At 40.9% G+C, this 25,074-nt stretch overlaps 1 protein-coding gene across 2 annotated transcripts in view; it reads right to left on the bottom strand.

Annotated features, from left to right (window-relative positions):
• The window catches only part of NaCP60E (Na channel protein 60E), a 362,748-nt gene that overhangs the window by 208,755 nt on the left and 128,919 nt on the right, over nt 1-25,074 (bottom strand). The window lies entirely within an intron of this gene.

The following is a 25,074-nucleotide window of genomic DNA, read 5'->3' as shown; positions in this document are numbered from 1 at the left end:
CCAGAGACTCTCGACCCATTGCCCGCCCACTTTCCACCCAAATTTGAAGCAGATTCAAGTGAAAAATGTGAAAATGAATCACCATCGTGAGCGAGAAATATCTGTATAATGACCAACTCCAAAACAAATATTCAGTTGTCGAGTTGCGATATTTTCTTCGTTCTTAGCGGGCCGCCCTGTCCGACGGCCCAACTGCCTTAAGAAGCGTACCCCAGCAACACGATGTTTCAGGAGAGCATTATAAACCGTGTACGTTCCTTATTTTTCGATGGTGGGTGTATAATTTTGTATTCAACTGACACAAATTGTCATGTAGGTCAAAATGTATCCCTTGTATAAGGGATACAATCATTATAAAAATGCTGTCGCAGAACAACTAAGACCAAGTCTGTAATTCGGAAACTCTGATAAATATCGGAATGCGGTTTTGTAGTTCTAGCTATCAAATTCAAAAGTTGAGCTCATTCGGTTAATAACTCAACGAGCTAATGCAATTTTTCGGGGACGAGTTGAAAGTTACCTTTCAGGAATTTTGAGCTTTAAATCATTTTATTTTGGCACCCATGTTGCTGAAAAACGTCGCATTTTCTATTGGTCCTGTAGAATTCGATGAATTGAACCCCTTGGAATTTTCAGCTATTCCGCAAGAGTACGAGCGAATTAGTGCTGGTCCTCTCGAATCACTGCGGCCATGGTGCCGATGTGGCCTCTGTCGCGGAGTTGACGGCCCCGGCCGCCGTGCGGAGTCAAAGCTGCCGACTCTCGACCTCCGGAAAAGCATTAATTCCAGCAAAGAATGGTACTTTTGTCGATTTAGTCCATAAGCAACTGTCATCTCACTCAAAGTATCAGCGGCAGAGAGGCCACGGCGAACGCGATAGTGAATGGCACAACGTTGTTCTTGATGCACACTCGGCGGGCGAGCTCATTGCTTCGCGAGAAAACACATCGTTACGCTGGACGGTTTCGGCTGCACCGAGCTTTCACGTGGACGAAATGTCTCCATTGCGATGAAAACACATGTTAACAGGTTATATCTTACATCTAGATTAGTGCCTACATGATCCACAGCGTCGCGATCTGCAGCGCAACTTCAGGAGCAGTTCGCGAAATTAAAAATTACTCGAAAATATCCTGTAGGGATGGTGCCACTCGTTTCCTCTGAAATCGTCCCCCAAGCTCAAAAAAAGCTCTCAAGTTGAGGCCAAAATGGAGGCGATATCCCGCACTACCCTGAGAGTCCACCGTTACATCAAAACAAACTCTCCATGCAAAGATAGGGAGCAAATACATTGACAGGGCTGCCACTTTATTTGAGGACTCCAAAACTGAAAACACGGCAGCCCTGTCAATGTATTAGCTCCCTATCTTTGCATGGAGAGTTTGTTTTGATGTAGAGGTGGACTCTCAGGATAGCGTGGGATATCCCTTCCATTTTGGCCTCTCTTTGAGAGCTTTTTTTGAGCTTGGGAGATGATTTCAGAGAAAACCAGTGGCTCCATCGTGTTTCTCGCGAACTTTTACATAAGAATTAACAGTCAAATCGCAAATCTCTCACACATGCAACATCTCCATTGCAAAGCAAATCTTGGCAAATATATTAAAACATATGGGATGTATAATTATTGATTCTCTAATATTTGCTGCGGCAATAAAATTACCATTCTCTTTTTGTTAGTGCCGGCATGAGGAAACTCGGCAACATTTTCCGTGGAGCGGCTGAGGAATGAACATTCTTGGAAGGGAGCTCACACGGAGAGAAATCTGAAAGCTTCCGTTAATGTTTAACTAGGAGCTATGCGGGGGTGGAGGCGACGTAATTGGAGATTATTTATTCACGTAAACGATCTCTTTCCCGTCTGTATTAACGTGTTAACCTGCGTCGCTGACTGTTTTCTAGGATTTCGCACCTGTCCTCATATCGCGTCGACTTCACTCCCGAACGCTTTTCAGTTCATAGAGATCGGGATTTGAGGCTCATTTTCGGGTTCAGCAAAAACCTCCCGTCTATTACTTCATATTAACGCCGTAGTAAGCTTCGTCATGAAATGGGCCGTTCGCACAGTGCGATATCAGAACTTCCGTGATAGCGAAGAGAGCCGTAAGTGCAAATATCAAGTTTTGAGAAAACGGGCTCAAAAACCACTTAAAAAAAGGACCACGTCTTCATAAAAAACTTGTTACTCGTAAAGAATTTTTTTCGAATGATTCAAAGCACAGTTTTTGAGAAAACGGGTTCAAGAGCGTCTGAGCAGAAAGTTTGATTAAAAAAAGCCTCCGTTCTTTGTCAGATTCCCACTAATACTCCGAGAGACTCTTGAAACTCATTCACTGAAAAGAAAAGAATCTTAAATACCGCCAAGAATTATTTTTTCTTGAATCAAGAATTTTTCTGTTTAGTAGGAGCCACTTTTTCGCTTAAACCAAGCATTATTTTGCTTGTATCATGAAAAATTCAGCTTAAATCAAGATACATTGAATTCTCGGCGGCAAAATCAAGAATTATCAGGCTTGAACCAAACACCTTTTTTTCAGTGTTTGGATGATTATAAATCAACCGATTTTATCGAGAGTGGCGGTAGCCATCCCCGGTCGAGTTTTTTTCTTTAAATTTTTAAATTTTTTTCTTTAATAACTCGAGGTCGTTTTTCCTCAGCACAGGAGCTTTTTGGAACCGTACTCGAAGAGGAGTCTTGAATAAAGTTCGTCACTCGCATGTTTTTTTCTCGGCTTTAATCTCGCGTTTTCTGCCCGGGGACTTTTCGTCGCTCCTCTGACGTAAGCGCGTATCTCGATTCCCACGCGAGCCCTGTTCCCCGTGTAATTCTGTGCTTTTCGCGGCCTAAGCGGAAATGGAGATACGTTGTTTTGTAGGGGAGCGAAGTTTTATCGTGACGGCAGAAAGAAAACAGGAGACGGGGATCCTCCTTTTTGCGGGCGAGCTGCGAGCAGATGGGGCTGGGAGAAGAATACGATATGCACACACTACACGACACGACGCGACGCGATACGTCAAGTGTTGCATGCAAAAGAAGCGTGAAAAAGAGAAAGAAAAAGGAAAAGAAAATGAGCGAAACCGCGCGCCTAGTCCTGAAAAGCCTCGCTTGGGGTCATGTGGCGGTCCGCCAACATCCTTGCCAAGTTGCACAATGTATTATGGATATTTTGCGTGGGTTTAAATAGGCGCAATGCTGAGTTTTCAGCAGTATCTGGCAGCAACTTCCGCCAGGCTGCCGGGTGAGTGAGAAATACGGAGCCTTCAGTAAATAGATTCTTGTCGTGTATAATGCAATGTGGATGTTTTACCCCGCGCAATGGACCATTAGATAAGGTACGAATTTCAGCATTCTGATACATGGATTGTATTTTGCAAAAAGGAACCACTAGCATTGCAGTGTTGCTACGATTGTGCAACTTCTTTTGTCTTGGAGGAAAACCCCGATTATCCATCAATAGTTTCTATTTTACTCGCTAAAAACTGTGCATTTAAGACAAAAGTTACCATCTAAATTTCATAGTTTTTCACGATTTCCGAAATTTTATTGCAAAGGATGAAGTTGCACAACCTTAGCATCATTGCAATGCTAGTGGTTCCCTTTTGCAAAATGCAATCCACATGTTTCGTAACTAAAACATCACGTAGAACACGATGTACACAACGAAAATTACCGAAATTAACTCCTTGCGAAGATATTTAATGATTCTTGATGCGTGAATTCAAACCACCCGCTCATAAAAACTCAATGCTCCACATGATTCACATCGCGCGCTGAACGTTATCTATCATGACAGTCTCTACGATAAACAAATCTGGAGACTTCAATCTTCACGCTTTGGCTCAGCTATAGAAAATTGCTTATAGTTTGAACAATTCATGGTGAGAAATGAACATTGGTCGACCGAGAAGCTTGCTGAAACCGTTGTAGTGCGCGATTTGACTTACGTAGAGCTTTGAGTTGCTTGTGAGCGGGCAGTTCAAATTCCTCGTAGCCAATGTGAAATAAAAACGTTAATGTTTTCGTTAGGAGTTGGTTTCAGTAATTTCCGTTGTGCGAATCGTGCTCCACGTGAAATTCTGACCAGAAAGCATGCATTAGAATGCTTAAATTCGTACCTTGTCTAGTGGTCCATTCCAATTAATTTTGGTAGTACCGCAACATTTGGGTTTTTAACCTAATTTAGTCGGGTACCACCACAATTAATTGGAAATTCCCATATCATCCCACACTCTCTTCTTTTCCCCCCCGTGAAATTGCACGCTCTCATCAATTTTCAAGTTCTCAATCGGAGGTGTAGTGTAATGCTGTTCACATTGCCGAACAACACATCCTCTTCGTGTTAGGAATTTATCGTATTATCTTTATCTATTATCTTTTATCTTATTATGTTTTGATAGCTGCCTAACTTATTTGTTTGTATCCACCGGTATACTTGTGATAATGCACCTGTCTTATTCAAACGTCAAAAAGATCTTGCGACTTTTTGCGACTATCAGAGATATTGAAAGTTAAAGCTTGGGTGTTTCAAGTTGCTTTTACATTGTTAACATAGGGCTCATTCGAGGTTGCCAACTTCCAAAGAACTTTTCTCGAAAAAAACGCAAAAAATCCTGAGATACAACATTTTCTTATTCCTCGAGTGTTTTTCTTTGATAGTGCCTAAGGGTTTTCCTATGTTGGCGCCACTACCTTTATTATTAATTAAAGTTAAGTGTATTTTACCGATTTTTGTCCGCATCGTTCTTAAAGATACCGCACTGTGCGGCGGTTCCGTGAACATTTGACATCGCTACCGAGATTCAAACCCGGAATTTATCATTTTCATTGATAAAGTTAGAGACTTCTGTGAAGAAACGACTTGCTCGGAGACAATGCGATGGCCTTTCTCATCGCTGAGCGACCGCGCTCCTGGACCAGTGGAAAGTGAATTGCAAGTGAGAATTGCGACATTTTCCGATCTGCGCGAGGTCCATTTGAAAACTGCCGTGCCAAGGAAAAACGCCGTATGAACGCATTTTTAAGGGGGGGTTGGGGGGGGGGATCGAACCTTATAGTGGCCAAAATTAATGTTTTCAGCGACATAAATTGATTTTTGACGGCACCACTGAATCAGCGTTGCCAAATATTGAGAAATCGCGTCTTGCGTTTTCATGTTTCCGTGAAGAAACGACATGAAGACAATGACACGACGACATTCCTCATCGATGAGCGACCGTGCGCCTGGACGAGTGGAAAGTGAGCTCCAAGTGAAAACTACGACATTTTCCGATCCGCGCCAGTCGGCTGCGATAAACGCAATCAGCTTTTCCGCCCGAGTTCGCCAGGTATGGTCGGAGTCTCGTTGAAAATTCAGCGTTCGGAGTGCCGGCGCGGCGCCTTGCTCACTTCCGCCAACTCCAACTCCCTCCCCCTCCCGTGAGGTGCGAGGGGGGGGGGGGAGTAGTGCCGGTCCCGTGACAACGAAAGTTAGGAACTCCGGCGGGAATGCTCAACTCCCATAACTCAGCGGCGATCAATGAAGGTGAAGTTGTGACAGTGGATCGGAGATTCCTTCGTCGCTTCTTGTCATATCGTGCCCGTAAATCATCAATTCGTCGCCGCCCGGACAAAGGAACGTAACTCCATTGCAAGGTTGCCAAATTGATCCAAACGATCCTTTTTTTTTACAAGAAAATGTATCTGTGCAATGGACCACTAGACAAGGTACGAATTTCAGCATTCTGATACATGTTTCTAAACCAAAATTTCACGTAAAACACGATACGCACAACGAAAATTACTGAAATCAACTCCTTCCGAAGATATTTAATGATTCTTGGTGCTTGAATTGAAACCACCCGCTCATGAAAACTCAATGCTCTATACGTGATTCACATCGCGCGCTAAACGTTATCATGAACGTCTCTGCGGTAAAAAAATCGGGCAACCTCAATCTTGACGCTTTGGCTCAGCTTTAGCAAATTACTTATAGTTTGATAAACACATGGTGTGAAATGGACATTTGTCGATTGAGGAGCTTGCTGAAACCGTTGTAGTGCGCGATTTGACTCACGTAGAGCTTTGAGTTTCTTGAGAGCGGGCAGTTCAGATTCCTTGTAACCAATGTGAAATAAAAATGTTAATACCTCCGTTAGGAGTTGATTTCAGTAATTTCCGTTGCGCGAATCGTGTTCTGCGTGAAATTAGGTATGGCTAAGAAACATGTATCAGAATGCTTAAATTCGTACCTTGTGTAGTGATCCATTTGTATCCAAAATTAATTGTCTTTAAACGAAATCTGAGGAAAAATCGGTGAAATTTTTAGTTAGAAACACTGGCAAAAAAACCACATCGGATCTGGAGTCCAGACTCTTGAAAACATTGATAAGAAAAGGACTCTTGATTCAATCAGATTAAGCTTAGATCAAAAGGAAATCCGCTCAAATTAAGAGGCTTGGTTCTTGATTTAAGCTTCAATCTGATTGAATCCAGGGTATTTTTTCTTGTCGATTTTTTTAAGAGTCTGGACTCTAGATCCAATGCGTTTTTTTTTTTCCAGTGAATGCTCTGGATTTCCTTGCTGATGTTCAATTTGTGAGGGAAAATTTGGTAATATCGAACTGGGGTCGCGTTCTTTCATTATAAGGAAGACGACGGATTGTGGCGCACTAAGGAAGGATATCTCGTCCCCTCCCAGAGATATTGCAGAGGCGTTATGTTGCAGTAGAAACGGAACAGAATTTCGTAATTTGGCTTAAAAAATAACAATAAAAACGAAAAAATGTCATCGAAACATTTTGGCAGAGGTATCTATGAAATTAGTAAAGTAAGTATACATTTTACTATTCACGTTAAAATTGTTGCTTTGTAACATGTAGACTGTAGTCTTGTTGCTATGCATGTAATATATTTTTGTAGTGCTTCGGTTTTTGTGCCTGATGATCCAGTGGGTCGAAAAGCGTCGGAACGAGACGCATCTAGGCAATTCATTCTTGTTTCACGAACGAACACAAGTGGTCAGCTCACTCCAACGGAGACATATACACTGAAAAAAAATCTCGGTGTATTTACTAAGAAAAGGGTAAATTACCAAGAATTCAGGGTCTATTTGATCCCAGTTTTTTCTTGGTAAAATTACCATCTATGGAGTTGTAATTTTACCGAGAAATCTCGGTAAAATTATTGACTTTCTCGGTAATTTATTAGACCTTGATAAAACGCAAAATTTTTTATCGACTGTGGTAGAATTACCGAGATAAAAAGGCAAAGTTACCGGGAATTGATTACCAATAAAAGTGTATTCTTACCTGAAAAAAACAGTAAAAATACCGGTTTTTAGTAAGCTTACCAGTCTGTCTTGTAAAATACCAATAATTGCTAAAAAAAAGTGAGATGGTAAAGTACCAACGGACCTCGTAAAAACGCCGAGAATTTTTTTTCAGTGACACTGCTTCGCTGTCACCGTTGTAAGACACACGACACACTCTATGTCTTCTAACTCAGAATCATTTGGGAGAGAAAAGTGCTGACTTCCATCGAAAACGTATTCTGCACTGTTCCGCTGCCACCGTTTTAGGACACACTACATGTCGCCTACCTTAAAATCATTTGGTAGGAATGTGTGCCCGTGCACTAGCAGCAACGCTATCTAGCCCCGACGGTGAGAAGGAATGAAAATATTAAATATTCAAGGGAAGAAAAAGTCGTATTGATTAGACGCAAGAATCATTAACTGGGCCTAGTGTGCGCTGGCGGCTGGCGCTGATGTCTAGTCGCGTGGAAAACCGAGACTTCCCTACTTTGCAACACGCTCGCTCTCGTAAAGTATTAGCTTTCTCAGGTTTGGACCGGGAGACTGAAAGCGTGGATGGTGCCTAATGCCGTTCCTCGAAATATTTTTGCCGAGAAAAGCCAGATTTTTCCCTTTTGCAACAGCGTAATTATCACTCCCGCAAGATTTTTGAGTCGCTACTCTTGAATAGAAATTACGCTTTTCGTCCAGACTTTTAAGATGAGTCTGCAGTGATGCCGCATATCGTGACTTATATTAATGCTCAAAATCCTTGAAGGTGGTGTTTTTAAGGTGATTCGATGGACGCCATATTTTGTGTCAGAACGGCATGCGATATATCGCATCAATTGGTTCCATTTTTTCAGCTACTCGTCATTTTTCTCCTATTTTGAGATCGCAATGCTGTTGTCAGGAGTCTAAATCACTCACTTACCAATTTTAACAAAGAAATTCAACGTAATAAAGGCGTGGTTTTTTCAGAGAGAAAATATCGCATTCGAGTGCAGTTTCGATATCAGTATCGAATGCGATGTTTTCTCTCTGAAAAAACCACGCCTTTATTTAGTTGAATTTCTTGGTTAAAATTGGTAAGTGAGTGCTTTAGACTCCTGACAACGGAATTGCGATCTCAAAATAGGAGAAAAATGACGAGTAGCTGAAAATATGGAACCAATTGATGCGATATATCGCATGCCGTTCTGACACTAAATATGGCGTCCATCGAATCACCTCAAGCTTGTAAATTGAAAGTTTTACTATTTGTTTTATTTTCTACTTTTTTCAACTTAAGTGCTAATTATCATAAAAGTACAAGATTAAACAGAAATGAAAAGGGAAGATATCAATTTATAAAAATGGAAACGAAAAGAAACTCAAGTATTTTATTTTGCTAAGCGTTTAAAAGCAAAGGTTAAAATGTCAGATAGTATCATACATTTTGAACAACCGTGCGCGCCTTTTACGGCGCATGCCACCGATGCGCACGTAGGGTGAGGCAAAACCAGGACCATTATCCATGACAATTTCTGATGGGCATCCGAAAATTGAAAATGTTACGTTGTGGTAAATGCTGTGTTATGTTGTTAATGTTGTATGTCGTTGAGACAAACAAAAAACGAGTGTTGGGTTGTGTCAATGGTGTTACAAGAGAAAGGGCAGAGGGCAGCATTAGAGAGTTTAAATCTAATAAGATGGAAATTAAATGAGCCGTGTTCACTGAATCGAGAAACCCAGGAAAAAATCTGGGAAGCCGTGTCTCCTATTCAGAAATGCTCTAAGGTCCAGGAATAAACTCTCGAACCAAGTACCAGATTCACTGGAAAAAAAACACATTGGATCTAGAGTCCAGACTCTTGAAAACATTGATTAGAAAAAATACTCCTGATTCAATCAGATTTTAGCTTAAATCAAAATGAAATCCGCTCAAGTTAAGAGGCTTGGTTCTTGATTTAAGCAAAAATCCGATTGAATCAAGAGTATTTTTTCTTGTCGATGTTTTCAAAAGTCTTGACTCTAGATCCAATGTGTTTTTTTTCCAGTGTTGCTTGAAGCGCTGTGGCACTCCGCAGCGCGGCGGGCAACCAGGCTCACAGGCGCCTACAAACCTAATAGAGATACTTCACGCATTGCGCAATGCGTGAAGTATCCCTGTTAGGTTTGTAGGCGCCAGCGCGCGTTTCGAGCAGGCAGCACGACGCACAGTGCGGCATCTTTATGGACGATGCGGATAAAAATCGGTACAAGATACTTAACTTTAAATAATGAAGATAGTAGCACCGACAGAGGAAAACCTTTCGGCAATATCAAAGTAAAAACTCGAGGAATAAGAAAATTTTATATCTCAGGATTTTCCGAGGATCCGATTGAATCAAGAGTACTTTTCTTGTCGATGTTTTTAAGAGTCTGGACTCTAGATCCAATGTGTTTTTTTTTCCAGTGTTGAGTAATATTGTCCCATTTTTCGCACCATCTAGCCAGAGTGTTCTGCAGATCACAACTGCAACTTATTGCCAACTGCATCTTATATTGCAACTACTATTGCTGAGCAACTACCGAAGCAGATGTAATCTGACAAGAATTTCTTGTCCTCGTCGCGCGTTATTTGAATTAGCCGATGAAGAAAGTTATAGTCTCTCGGAAAATAAGAGTACTCATCATAGCTTTTTAGTGTGGGAGTGGTGAGCGTGTGCCAAGCCCTGATATATGTCGTTGAACATATTTTACTATGCTAATAAGAGAGTGCGCAAAGTTGTAGAAACGCACATTACACTATTTAGTACACAATTTTAGCACGTAAATTTAATACACATATAATTCAATTTTCAATCAAATTTTGATCTCAAACTTTGAATCGTTGTATGTGAAAGTAATATCGAAATCACCACATTTCTGCAGAGTCACACGGACCCCTGTTAAGAGGGACATCTTATGCCCAACATTATCAGTCAAAGATTTTCAACATACTCACGAACTCCAATCTTATCAATTTCAGCTAATGGTTTACCTGAAACAGAAAACGATGTAAATTTAAGTATTTTCAAATGAGGTAGCCAAGTGCTAGAATTAATGTAGATATACATTTTGATAGGAAAAAATTTCATTTTATTGTATGAATTATGATATCAGGTCGAAGCTTTTCGAAGTCTAGGCTTCATCGTCAAGATCGCTACAAAGTATTAAACTCATTTGAACCTGTATTAAATTCAGAGTCATCGTCTTCTTGATCGGACACGGCTGGAGACGGTACTCTTATCGGGGAACATTGCGGAAAAATAGACTGATCTTGTTTTAGCGCGACGAGGAGGTAGATTTCTCGAAGCTTCTGCATGTGCAGGGCTCGCATGCAGGCCCGAAAAATCGGAAGGGACCTCCGAATGCATATGACGCGTCGTGGAGACAAAACTGTCTCAACTTTTGTGGATAAACGTGGCGATTTTGATCTCTTCATAAAGGAATTTGTGGTGTAAACACTTCCGGATAGCGCCCGACGATTGAGTCTATCTTTTGCATGTGAAGTTCTTGACGGTCTCGATGGAGAAGGACGGACCTCTGAGTCCTTCTTACGCGCTGTGGAAGCACTTCTCGAGGGATTTAAAGAATTTGTCTCATTTTTTTTCTAGGAAGCTCCGGAGGAGACAATTTTCTGGCTTTTCTTCGGCAACTGCCACAACTTCTTCTTCCTAGTCCCACGTTAGAACACACACTATTCAAATTCAGCAGTAATGTGTTTTCAACTACAATTAATAGCGCAGCAGTTGTCCGACGTTTACAAAAGCTGCAAAATGATTATGGACCTGCCATGATCTCATAACACTTTAAAAAATCAAGCAATTTCTAGTTTGTCAATCAAATCTCCCCTTTTCGGGGTTGGATAATATAAGAAAATATAAAATAAAATAAGAAGAAAGACTTAAGAAAATAGCACTCAGTTTTGTTTAACAGTCAGTGCTCAAAAGATATAGCCAAGCTCAACTTGATGTTTGTGTGATTTGACAAGCGAAAATGCACCAAGTTGGCTGGATCTCTAGTTTGGAGCAGCCCCGCTAGCCGTATATATCGTATGCAACAGATCCATTGCATCGTAACTTTCTCCGATCAAGTGAAATGGACCACTAGACAAGGTACGAATTTCAGCATTCTGATACATGTTTCTTAACCAAAATTTCACGTAAAACACGATACGCACAACGGAAATTATTGAAATCAACTCCTTACGAAGATATTTAATGATTCTTGATGCGTGAATTCAAACCACCCGCTCATGAAAACTCAATGCTCTACGTGAATCACATCGCGCGCTAAACGTGTATCATGACAATCTCTGCGATATAAAAATCTGGCAACCTCAATCTTGACGCTTTGGCTCAGCTATAGCAAATAGCTTATAGTTTGAACAACACATGATGGGAAATGAACATTGCTCGATAGAGAAGATTGCCGAAACCGTTGTAGTGCGCGATTTGACTCACGTAGAGTTTTGAGTTTCTTGTGAGCGGGCAGTTCAAATTCCTCGTAACCAATGTGAAATAAAAACGTTAATACCTTCGTTAGGAGTTGGTTTTAGTAATTTTCATCGCGCGAGTCGTGTTCTACGTGAAATTCTGGTTAAGAAACATGTATCAGAATGCTTAAATTCGTACCTTGTCTAGGGGTCCATTGCCTTCCTCTCGCGTCGAGTCGCGGGGTAGGTGAGGGTTCCACCGTTCGTTAATAAAACGTGGGTTCATAACTTGGGCGCTGCGAGCGCGTTACTAACAAGCTGCTTATTGCCCCATCACGCGTCTCGGCTTCATTGTGCGTGAGATCCACGTCTCCTCGCCGAGACGATGGCGTCACTTAAGCAATTTCACCACCTAAACAATTACGACAATTACACCGCCGAAATAATTACTCGTAAGCTACCCCGTCTCGTAGTGGCGGGGGGCGGGGGGTTATGATAAATGATGCCTCCCGAAACAATCCAACTTTTACAGAAACTTTTCTTCCCTTGATAAATGAGCGCCGGAATATTCACTTGCGAGCGCTGTTGTCGGCGCGTGCCGCCATGTGATTCATTTCAGCCGTCCCGAGAAAAGAACCGAACGGGTTATTCGGAGATCTGCAAAATGTTCACACGCTGAGTTTTCCACGGGATATTATTTTGTAGGGGCGGGCCAGGGTGGCAACATTTCATGGAAAGTAAGGTTTTGAAATTTTAGAAATTTATGAAATATATTGATAAATACCGGTTCCTTTTCGTGTTCCGCAAAATGTAAAAATTGTGACTTTCCTCTATTTTTGTGTGTTTGAGCGCATGCTGTATACTGAAAAATGTGAAACATTTCCCAGCTTCGTGAAATGTCATGAAATATTTCACTGAATTGTTCGATCTTTCATTTCTTTCTTATGCGTTTCGTACCACCCTTGGGTGGGCGTATGTAGTTATACTGAAAGAAATAATTCTGTTTATAGGGCTCCTGCACTTTCTTTGTCACAGCTTCAGAAGTTTCCGCTATTATGGCAGAGTATTCTGACTGAAGTTCCGTGAAAACTACTCAGTGAGAATTGGACGTATTCTTCCAAACGGAAGTAGAGACCGGTGGGAAGTATGGGGTTTGCTCTAGAAAGCTGCAGAAGGAACAATGTTAAAGTGGACGTGTTCTCTTTCGGGAGATGGAAAAGCGGGATTTTACATTCTGTCAAACGGAACTATGTGCCAACGGAATGCGGTACTCATGAGCCGTGGGCATGGCAAAAGAGCGTTGTGGATAGGGATCATGAGTTAAGGACTCCTAGGCGAAGCCGCGGCGGCGGGTCTGCCGCTGACGTCACTGGCGTTTCGTGAGTCCCATTCACTATTACGGCCCTCGACCAACGAGCACACCCCTTCTTTCCCACCTGCCTCTGGCTCCGTTTGACAGAAACACGTCCAATTCTATGAAACTTCCGTGATTATCTCCTGTGGGCGGAGGAAACTCAGTGAAAACGTCAAGAAATGATATTGACGTGTCTCCTTAAAAAATAATATAAACCGGGAGCAAATATTTTTAAACTTCGCAAACGAGGAACAAGGTCTGGTTGTTTCGCCGTCGAAATATAAACTAAAGTAAAATATAAACGAAAATACATAGTTAGGGTAGCGATCTTCCGTGGCCTGAATTGAAGTTCAGTGCGACTAACCGGAAACGCCTCATTAGGGTGAATTTGTTAGTGTTTATGATGAAGAAAGAAGGAGATTTAATTAAAATATGGGTAAACAAGGCTAAAAAGTTATTGAAACACTAAAGGGCAGGACGTTTCGAGCTGTTACCAGCTTAATTGCAGCTGCAAAAACACATAAAAACAAGTAAAAAATTGAGTGGCGACCTGATCCCAGCCGTTATCACGTAACCACTCAACGGCTGGGGTCAGGTCGCCACTCAATTTTTTACTTGTTTTTATGTGTTTTTGTATCTGAAAATGAGCTGGTAACAGCTCGAAACGTCCTGTCTTTTAGTGTTTCAATGATATTTTAGCCTTGTTTACCTACATATATTTTAATTAAATCGCCTTCTTTATTCGTATATTCCGGCTATGTTTTTGTGCTTTATCATTTATGATGAAGTGAAGATGTCTTCTACGTGCCGATTATAAAAGAGCTGTTTTCGGATTAAGAGCCTTTTGTCGCCTTATTTACTAATGTTGATTGAGGAATCTTCTCGATGATATTATCTTTCGGCACAAGGCCGCTCTCGTCGATTCCATTAGTGATGTGTGTCATACCGTCGGCACTCTTTGATGCTGCGTTAAAATACTTTAAAACTCTGTAAAATTGGGTTGAAACACTTAAAAACTCTGTAAAATAATGTTTAAACGATTAAAAACTATCTAAAACTCCATGAAAACAAAATAAAAACCCGAAAATTTATTTGAAACTGCGTTAAAAAACTCCAATCGATTTAAAGCTGCGTTAATTGAGGTAAATGCATGCGTGACAACGTTATGGCGTTATTAATTAATCTCGACCGAAGTTCCGTCCTGCATAGACAAACAAGTTGAACTGATCGTGAAAGCTTAAATGATCGCTGGGAAGCTCCTGCATACCGCCAGGTCACAGGACCAAGTTCATCTTTTGATGCATCAGATACTCAAATTTTCGAAACCAGTGCATGTCATTCTCGCGATATCGGGGTCAAGTGACAAATACTGCCAGTTATCCGGGTAGAACGGGTAGTCCTACCAAAATTTTCAGAGAGCTTCTTTGAAATAATCGTTCTTGTGCCGAAAACGGTCACTTCATTCGGTTTAATGGGCTAAAAAAATGTGCCGGAACGTCTCCCTTTTATTTTGCCGAAATGGGAATCACCCATACCGTCGAAATTCTTACACATTTATGGAATTTTCCTTACGGTGGCATTTAGAGTCCTCTTAGAAGCAAATATTGTTATTTCCGACTGATTTTTTGCCCGGCAAAACGGCCGAAATGCACGTTTAATGGGCTGCTACTTGTTTTCCTTGCGGACTGATATGTTTAGTTCGGTTAACCTGTAGGCATGTTTGATTATCATCCCTTTCCTGATGGTAATAAATTATGCAGACAACCGTGATATCGCTCCGTTCCACAGTAACACTGTTTTGAAGTGCCTGCTCACACTTCTAAAGGAAGGAAAAGGAGGCGCGTTGATGACGGCGCAGAGAAACAACTATTCGTGCTTGATAGATGTCCGTGTGGCATGTGCAAAATTGAAGGCGCGATGGCGCGAAGCGAGAACTCACAACGCTCCGGATTATTTTTTTAGGATGCTTTTGCAGACCTTTATCTGAAGCTCGTATGTACCGGTGCCATTCTACCCTTGGTAGCAAACCTCGTGTCAATTTAACCAGGCTTGGGAATATTTCAAGGGTTGTTGGTCCACCGAATGATACATTTGCCGCCGGGAAGAGAGGGAGATTTTGCAATGGAAGCCTCATACGACCTCTTATTGAAAAAGACCTCAATTTTTGATGCGAGAATCGTGTTTTACGTGAAATTCTAGTTTAGAAACTTGCCATAGAAGCTCAAATTCGTACACTGATTTAAAAAAAAAAAAAAAAAAAAAAAAAAAAAAAAAAAAAGTAGCTTGGATCTAGAGTCCAGACTTTTAAAAACATTGACTAGAAAAAATGTTCTTGATTAACTTAAATAAAGAACCAAGCCTCTGCTTTTAAGCGGATTTTGTTTTGATTCAAGTCGATTTCGTTTTGATTCAAGCAAATATCCGATTGAATCAAGAGTATTTTTTCTTGTCATTTATTTCAAGAGTCTGGATTCTAGATCCAATCATTTTTTTTCCAGTGTACCTTTTCTAGTGGTCCATTGAGAAATGTAATCCAACTAGTGGAGGATTTTGAAATGTAAGTCTCATACGACCTTTCATCGAAAAAGTCCCAAATTTTCGATGCGAAAATTTTGTTGTACGTGACAGTCGCAAACGCTACAAAATATTGCACAATCTGAGCAACATTGCAAGCCTTATCCGCCCTTTTAAAAAATAAATCCTCATTTGCGTGAAAATTAAATCAATGATTACATGGTGAGGGAGATTTTGTAATGGAAGCCTCATACGCCCTTTTACAAAAAAAAATCCTCAATTTTCGATGCGAGAATAGTGTTTTACATGAAATTCTGGTTAAGAAAAATGAAGCAGAATCTTTCAGTGCGTACATTTTCTAGTGGTTCTTTGGAAAATGGAGTCCGATTAATGGAGGCGCCAAGTGATACGGGGCGAATGCAAGTCTCCTGCGACTTTTCACCGACAAAGCCCCGAATTTTCGATGGGATAATCTTGTTTCAAAATTCTGGTCAAAAATCATGTAGCAGAATGCTTAAATCCGTACGTTTTCTAGAGGTCTATTGGAAAATCTGCTGTCCTAAGCAAGAGTGTCATACATCCATCAAGACTCTCCCGCGTTTTTTGGAAGGTAAAACTTTTTATAATAAAAACTATTTTGCCCATGCACTTCAAATTTTCAGGTCAAGTTCTTCACAGTAATTGCGAAAGAATTCTGTAAAAGAAATTGTCCGAAGGTACACAAGCTCTTCTGTTATGATACATTCACTGAAAAAATTGAATTGCTGATTGATTTAACAATTCAATGGACCACTACACAAGGTACGAATTAAAGGATTCTGATACATGTTTCTTGACCAGAATTTCACGTAGAACACGATTCGCGCAACGGAAATTACTGAAACCAACCCCTAACGAAGATATTACCGGTTTTATTTCACTTTGGGTACGAGGAATTTGAACTCCCCGCTCACAAGAAACTCAAAGCACTACGTGAGTCAAATTGCGCACTACAACGGTTTCAGCAATCTTCTCAATCGAGTAATGTTCATTTCCCTCCATGTGTTGTTCAAACTATAATCAATTTGCTATAGCTGAGTCAAAGCGTCAAGAGTGAGATTGCCAGATTTTCATATCGCTGAGACTGTCATGATAACGTTTCGCGCGTGATGTGAATCATGTAGAGCATTGAGTTTTTATGAGCGGGTGGTTTGAATTCATGCATCAAGACTCATTAAATATCTTCGCAATTATTTGATATCGGTAATTTTTGTTGTGCGCGTCGTGTTTTACGTAAAATTTTGGTTTAGAAACATGTATCAGAATGCTGAAATTGGTACCTTGTCTAGTGGTCCATTGCTAGAAAAAAAGTGACTGCAATGTTTCAATGTAGACTTTACACCAAAGAAAAATGCTTCTTCAACCTCCCCCGTGGTTAAATTAACTCACAATAGTGGTTAAAGTCTCATTTCTTCGTGAAATCTACGTTGAAATAACGCAGTCACTTTTTTAGCGATTGAATTGTTAAATCAGCAATTTAATTTTCCCCGTGTTGTTTCCAAAAAATTTAAAACGGCATTTACGGCGTTTTTGCGTTGCATGGCAGAAGTGGAGTGCAACTAGCGGTGGCGACAAGCGATGTGACACGGGGCAACAGCGCTGTGCATACACCTCTTTACAAAGTGATTTCGAGATTCGGCTTTCATGCGCCGGGTAATAAATCAATCCGCGAGTGAATGAATCCGCCTGGAGCCCGCGGCGGCGGCGGATTCCGCCTCGCCTTCACGCTTCATTACCGCGCCAATCCGCCCGCGAATCATCTCCCAACATCGCCCAGCAGCCCATGCACCCAACTTCACAACACAGACAGTTATTCTTAACGAGTCCCACTCCAAATCCTCTTCTTCATTCTTCATGTTCAACATGTCGAGTCTCCCAAGTTCAATTTCAGGCTTTGTCACCAAACGCACTGCTTTTTGCAATGAATCGATGGAGAATTTGCAGGCGTCTGAAACTTTGTGAATTCCTATTTTAAAATAATACTGCCAGGAGATCTGAGCACGAGGATATGGGCGGTTTCTAAAATGAATAATTGGACGTATTTCTGTCAAACGGAACTAAGCGCCAATTTGAGTTCCTTTCGAGCAATTTAGAATGCCGGATAGCGCGTTCTGTCAAACGGAACTAAGCGCCATGTAAAAGTATTGCGAGTATAGGACGGAATGAGCCCGACGCCCGGTTCCGCCGCCAATTCAAGCCCCCCTCTACCTTCCTGCCCCGATGGCGATTAGTTCCATTTGACAGAAATACGTCCAATTATTGGAAAAAATATGACAAAATTACCAAATCTGCTGAAAAAACATGTGTTTCAATGGGAAATGCTGCCAGATAACGTCGTAAAGCGGCACATTTTCTCACGATTAAATCAATTTTTCTCCAATTATCCTGTCAGAAAAAAATTGTGATAAATACTGTGAAGTCAGCTCATTAGGCACTGTCAGATGGAGCAATACAATTTTTGTGTGCACATTCTCCATTGGCCCGCGTTTAGCAGAAAGGAACCAAGTTACACCAGCTATTGCCAAAAACTTGGCACTTTAATATTTTACAGGAAAACGTTTGAGCGGGCTTCTTTGAAAATTCTAAGGAATTTGAATCGTAGTATGCAGAAAATTCACTGAAATTCCCACAAAATTTAGCGCAATGAATCAATCTGGCCCCGCTCCCCGCTCGCGAGATAGACAATTCTTCGGACATTCTTAACGAATCACACTCACGTCTTCTTCATTCCTCATGTTCAACACGTCGAGTCTCCAAGTTAAATCTCAGGGTTTGTCACAAAACGGACTGCATTTTGCGATGAATCTATTGGACCGCGTTTAGTAGAAAGGAACCAAGTCTCACCAGCTATTGCCAAATTTAACTGGGCAATTTAATCCTAAACTGATTGCCGTGGGCGCACGGGTCGTAAGTAGTAACTAGTGTTGCACCAAACATCATATCTCTTTGACGGAAAAATGTGTTCATTTGAGCCTTTCCCTCTGTATTGAGATTTTGCGCATTATGCTGAATTTTTAACGCAATTGGGCAAAATACTCCAACACGCGGGCAATTTAATATTTTACAAGAAAACGTTTGTGCGGGTTCCTTTGAAAATTTTAAGGAATTTGCATCTTACTATGTAGAAAATTAACTGAAAGTTTCACAAAAATTAGCGCAATAAAGCAATCAGACCCCGTTCGCCGCTCGCAACGTAGACAGTTCTTCCGACATTCCTGTAGAGACACACTCTAAATCGTCTTCTTTATTTTTCATGTTTAACATGGCGAGTCTCCAAAGTTAAATTTTAAGTTTTATGACCAAATGAACTGCATTTTGCAATGAATCAATTGGACCGCGTTTAGCAGAAAGGAACCAAGTCACATCAGCGATTGCCGGATTTGACCGGGCAACTTAATATTTAACAAGAAAACGTTTGTGCGGATCCCTTTGAAAATTTAAGGAATTTGCATCGCAATATCCAGAAAATTAACTGAAACTTGCACAATAATCTACGAAACCATGTCCTTGTAAAACATCCAAATGCCCATTTAGAGCAACTGATTTGGCTTGGTTCCTCTCTGCTTAACACGGTCCAAATTGTCTTCCTCGTTCGGGATGTTTAACATGGCGAGCCTCCAATGTTAATTTCAAGTTTTGTTACCAAATGGACTGCATTTCACAATGAACCAATGGACCACTAGACAGGGTCGAAACTAGAAATTAACTTCTCACAAATTCTCTTCAAATCGAATGTAGAAAACGAATAAGACTACGGGAATTTCGGAAATCAACTCTCGAAGGAGGTATTAGTAAAAATCAACTCTTTAACGAGATATTAGCGAATATTTCCAACACAGATGAATTGAAAGTAAATACATAAAAATGATGATATTTGTGCCATTTATTTAATGTTAATTGTGAATACTCATATCTTCTTTAGGAGTTGAGTTCAAGACTTTCCGTTGCGTGATTCGTTTTTTGTTGTGAAATTTTGAAGAGAAGACACCTTGCATAGTGTTCTAATTCGAAGATTTTGGTTTTTCATTTGCAGGAAGTTTGAGTTCACGCATCAAAAAACGTTGAATATCTTACTAAGGAGTTTTTTGAAAAGTAATTTTTGTTGTGTGAATCGCCTGCGCAAAATTTTGGTTTGAAAACATGTACCTGAATGCTTAAATTCGTATCTTCTTTACTTCGGGCTGATTGGTGAAATTGGTAGACACAGTTATGTATAAAGGAGCCAAAAAAGATATGAAGGGATTCTGTTGGTGGAAGCAGGTGGATACAGAAGACAAAGGAGGTAAATAATAGACTATAACTAACGGCAACTCACGAGAGACCCTATAGTTAGTCCATCATTTTCCACTGCGTCTATTGGAACGAGCCATTTTACCTTATAGGATCGTTCCATACTCCCTAGTTCTTCTCTCTCCATCGCTTTGTCTATCAATTCCATACTTTTCTCCCTTAGTCTATTGGATGCAACCTTTTCAACTAATAGGCTTGTTCCATACTCCATATGTCTTCTTTCTCCGTCGCTTTGTCTATTAATTTCAATTATCAGCCCGCGGGTCCATAGCCACACGTCACGAAGACTATGCACTTTTAACGAAGTTTCACGTAGCTAGAAACTAGAAACCAAAGAGCGTAACGCTTCTCGCAAAGCCCGTTCCCCTCTAGAGCGCTACGTATTTTATGAAGGACGTCCGGTATGCCGGAGGACCGATGAATTTTTGATATCTCCTCCGCGAGCCAGAAACAGAAGCCGGCAAGTTTTTCGTATCTGCGTCCTGGTTGGTTTATCTCCGACTCGCGCTGGCGGCGGAAACGTCTCGGGGATGGCACAAAGGGATGGCGGGAGACATGGGGGTTATTGTGAGGCTTCCCCGCCTCGGGAAACCGCGATCCGGCTCTTGATGATTCATGGACTCCTCGTCCAAGACGCCGCTCCCGCTGCGCTGCCTTTGATTTGAATTAGAAGAGCCTCGAGCCGCAACAATAGCGCCCTCTCGTCGTTTCCAATGTGCATCTCCGCCGGAAGTAAATAAACATCGCGGTATCGAAAAACTGGTTTAAGAGGCCAAACACTGATACAATACGCTTAATAGCACATATTTCCACAGTGCATCTACGTCGGAAGTAAATAAACATCGAGTTATCGAATAACTGGTTCAAGTGTTAATTTACACTGTTAAAAATCCCGTTGTGAAATTCACGCTTACTCAGTTGCTATTTTGACCACCCGTTACTCTTATTGAATGGATCCGGCGCGAAATAAGCTCGGCGCGAATTTCGCGCTCCGGCGGGAGTGAAAATCTGACAGGCAAACGAAAAACGAAACTGCCGCATCGTGGATTCGAACTCAAGTCGCGGCGATGATAGACGAGTGAGCTACCACTTTGGCATTCGGTGCTCGTACCTGGAGACCCTGAATTCACGCTACTTGAGGTACCTCAACTAATTCGTTTGTTGTTGGTGATATTTACGCTCTGATCTATTCACTCAGAGTACGGCGCGAAATTCGCGCTGGATTTTTTTTTTTCATGCCGGCTATTCACTCAGAGTAAATCATTGATTTTTAATAGTGTAGGCCAAGCACGGATACATTACGCTTAGAAGTGCATTTCAAGTGTTTCTAATGTGCATTTACATCGGAAGTAAATAAACATCGAGATATCGAAAAACTGGCTTAAGAGGCCGAAAACGGATACATGACGCTCAGAAGCACATTTCAGCTGTTCCTTCCGCGAAAGTGTTTTTTTGCAAATGGCCTCCAAAGTGAAGCTGAAAGTGATATGATATAAAATAATAATAAGTAGCTTTTAATCAATTCAACATTAAAAGATCCACCCCATGGTCCTGACCTTCTGGTGGAGGCATTTTTTTTTTTTTTTTTTTCTTCCCAAAAAAAAATTTATATTTTAATCCAAAAGAGGCTAAAAATGTCTAAATATACGACTAAGAATTATTCCTGACCTTCTGGTGGAGGCATTTTTTTTTTTTTTTTCTTCCGAAAAAAAATTTATAATTTAATCCAAAAGAGGCTAAAAATGTCTAAATATACGACGAAGAATTATTCAACAAATAACCGAAAGGAAAATTCTCGGATCGGAGTATCTTTACTTTCAAGCAAGTATACAATCTTTGACTGTACATTTGGACGTATTTCTGTCAAACGGAACTATGTGCATTAAGACATGGGCCCTCAGATCCATAAGAACTTATGCATAACAGGGCTCACGTCATAATGTACATAGTTCCGTTTGACAGAAATACGTCCATTTTTAAAACTCTTAATTACTCATAATTTTTGTAAATGTTGCAATGCATAAAACTTGCCTTAATTCAGGTGCTGAATTTCCATATGGTGGGACAGACAACTCTGAAATCGGAAATATCCTCATTTTTGCCAGGATTTTTCAAAGCGCGATATCTTGGTTAATATGTATCAAATGTTGGACAGATCTTATCATTTTTAGCTGATCCACAAGAATCAAACATCAAAACACGATTCTACAACCAGCGCAATTGACCCATTGCAAGAAAGCTGCCGAACATTGGAAGGAAGAAAAATCCGGTAGGCAGAGCGTCCGCTCCTTAAACTGTTCCCGTTTACGTTCGCAGAATGCTGCAGTTTATGTATTACATCTCTCGCTCTGCTGAACTTTATGTAATATCTCGCAAAAATAGACGCAGAACAGAACAGTTCGCATTTAATTTCCCGGAATCCAGACCAACTTAAATTAAGTCATTTGCTGAGCAGTGTGCAGTTTATTCATCATTTTTCAAGAACTTCATCATTTTACATTTTCTTCTTTGATCCTCGAGACAGTTTAGTTGATTTTAAGGTGTAATTAAATTCTCACGCCAAGTCAGATTGGAGCCCTCTTGGAGGTCGTAAGCACCAGTGATGTCACGTTTCCATAGCTTTCACTCTCGAGTGTGCTTGTCGTTGAGAGAAATGATACTCAAAATTGCAACTCTGCTAATCGATTACCTGGGCGCTAATTGAGCAGTCTCTACCTGAAATAAATTACGAATACATGCATGTATATACACATGTTTTCTTTGAAATTAGAAAGGATTCCAGATGGTGAATTTCATGCGGTGAATTTTAACATTTCATCAATTTTCTCCAATAACGTAAGGACATTCCTCGAAAGTGGAAGATGCTGTAATCATACGAATTCGTTTTTGGATTAAAGAACAGAAAGTAGAAAACGGACATCAAAGTTCACTGAATCCCAAGATTTAGAGAGGTCCAACGCTATAATTCCTGGTAAAAAATTGGCGATAAGAGCTGCGTTTCAAAATACCATAGGAATTCTTATAGCCGGCTAAAGAGGGCTACAGAAAATCATATAGCTGGCTGTAGAATGCGGAGAAAATCATACGGCCGGGCTATACGAAGCGATAAAAAATTATGCAGCCGAGCCATAGTTCCTATCGCCGGGCTTTACACTTTATCACCATCGATTATAAAAGGCTATAAGAAATTGTGTAGAAATTTGTGTGCTTTGGAAATCATTAAGTTTGATACGGAACCACCTTAATATTCACAAAACACACGTTATATTTTCCTTTAATGCATATTTGTTTTTATCAATTAAAACGAGAATAATCCATACAGGATGTGCAATCATTTCAAAATCATGAGTTGAATAACGCTGACTCCGCCAGATTAAATATTAGAGCCTAACACAAAGCGGAGCGGCGACGCAGTGGCGCCTACAAACCTAACAGGGATACTTCACGCATTGCGCAACGCGTGAAGTATCCCTGTTAGGTTTGTAGGCGCGTTTCGCGGTGGCTGCTCGCCTGCCGCAGCGTGCCACGGCGCTTGAAGCAACTATTTCACACCAGAGGTATTGCACAGTATCATTCGAAACTGAAGGCGCTCTAATATATTAGAAATGACAGGCATCCATCAAAAGTACAGAGCTTTCCTCGCTAAATAAATCAAGATACTACGGCCGAAAAAGAGAGCAGTGGTCCAAAAACTCACTAAGTCCTAGCATCCGTAATTAGTGACGTTTAGCATACACTTTATCGCCTGGCTGTGAGTTGCTTTATCGCCATCGGCTATAAAAGGCTATAAGAAATTGTGCAGCCGCCTATATAGAAGCTATTGGAAATCTTACAGCCGGCCGTAGGTCTATGGTATTTTGGAACACGGATTCTACTGCCAATTTTTACCAGGGATTCCAGAACTCATGTCATCCCTATCATTCGATGTAGTTTTCTATACCACCAATCTAACTGCAGGTTTAGTCGATTGATTTTGTTTTTAACCGTATAGCACAGTGTTGTTCACTGCTGTTTAGTCCCTAACCAGGCCCGCTCGTGATTGTCAAATGACAACTCGTCATTTGCCGTGTTTAAATGACTCACTACAGTTTTAATCGTTCGGGCAATTTTGATTTTACCTTTCTTGTTCTGGTATCCGTCGTGATCGGTGACCAGCTTACGGTCAATGTTTCATTTATTTATAATTTTTTTATAACTATACAAAGATAGACAGGGCCACGAGGGCCTCGAAATACCTTTTTGACCCTGATAATTGTTCATACAGAATATCGGTCTGGATCTACTAGGGCTGTATAATTTACATTTGTTGTCGAATAGAATCCTAAGTTTTTCGGCCTTTCATTTGTTTAGAAGAGCACTTCCGTTCTCGCGATATTGCATTTCGACATCGTCCCCGTTACCCAACAGAGTTGCCCCAAGCAGGGAATACCGGGAATTGACAGGGAGTAATTTGTAATTTACCTACATCTCTTTTCTAGAATGGATATGACGCCTACAAAAACGAATTTTGCTCGAATACTATCTCGAATCACGTCTTTTTAACCATCTTACATATCTTTAATTGTCTGGGAATTTCACACAAACGCGTCAAGGGAATTTCATTTTCTGAATTTTGTGGCAACTTTGACCTCCGCACAGAAGAAATTGATACGTTTCCGAACATGTAAGGAAAATCTCCGTTGCCAGGAAAGAACCTACACTGGAAAAAAAGCGCATTGGATCTAGAGTCCAGACTCTTAAAAACTTTGACAAAAAAAATAATACTCTTGATTCAATCGGATTTTTGCTTAAATCAAGAACCAAGCCTCTTAATTCGAGCGGATTTCTTTTGATTTAAGCAAAAATCTGATTGAATCAAGAGTGTTTTTTCTTGTCGATGTTTTCAAGAGTCTGCACTCTAGATCCAATGTGTTTTTTTCCCCAGTGATACATGACGATGAGAGTGATCCCCGGGTTTTCATCAGGGGATTTTCGCTTGTAATGGGGAAAAATCAAGAACACAAGACACGATGATTAAAAGGAAGGGAGTGCGGTGAGCCGCTGAGTTGTTTGCCTGGGCCGGGGCGGTGGGCCACTTAAAGGGAGTACGTGCGCGGGGACCATTAGGCCTTAATTGACGGGAATTTTCACGTCACTTGAGGGTGACGTTGACGTGGACGGCGGAGGC

This window comes from Bemisia tabaci, chromosome 10, assembly GCF_918797505.1.
Source record: "Bemisia tabaci chromosome 10, PGI_BMITA_v3".
Lineage (NCBI taxonomy): Eukaryota > Metazoa > Arthropoda > Insecta > Hemiptera > Aleyrodidae > Bemisia > Bemisia tabaci.
The sequence above is the reverse complement of the archived record's forward strand: the minus strand, read 5'-3'. Positions and strand labels throughout refer to the sequence as shown.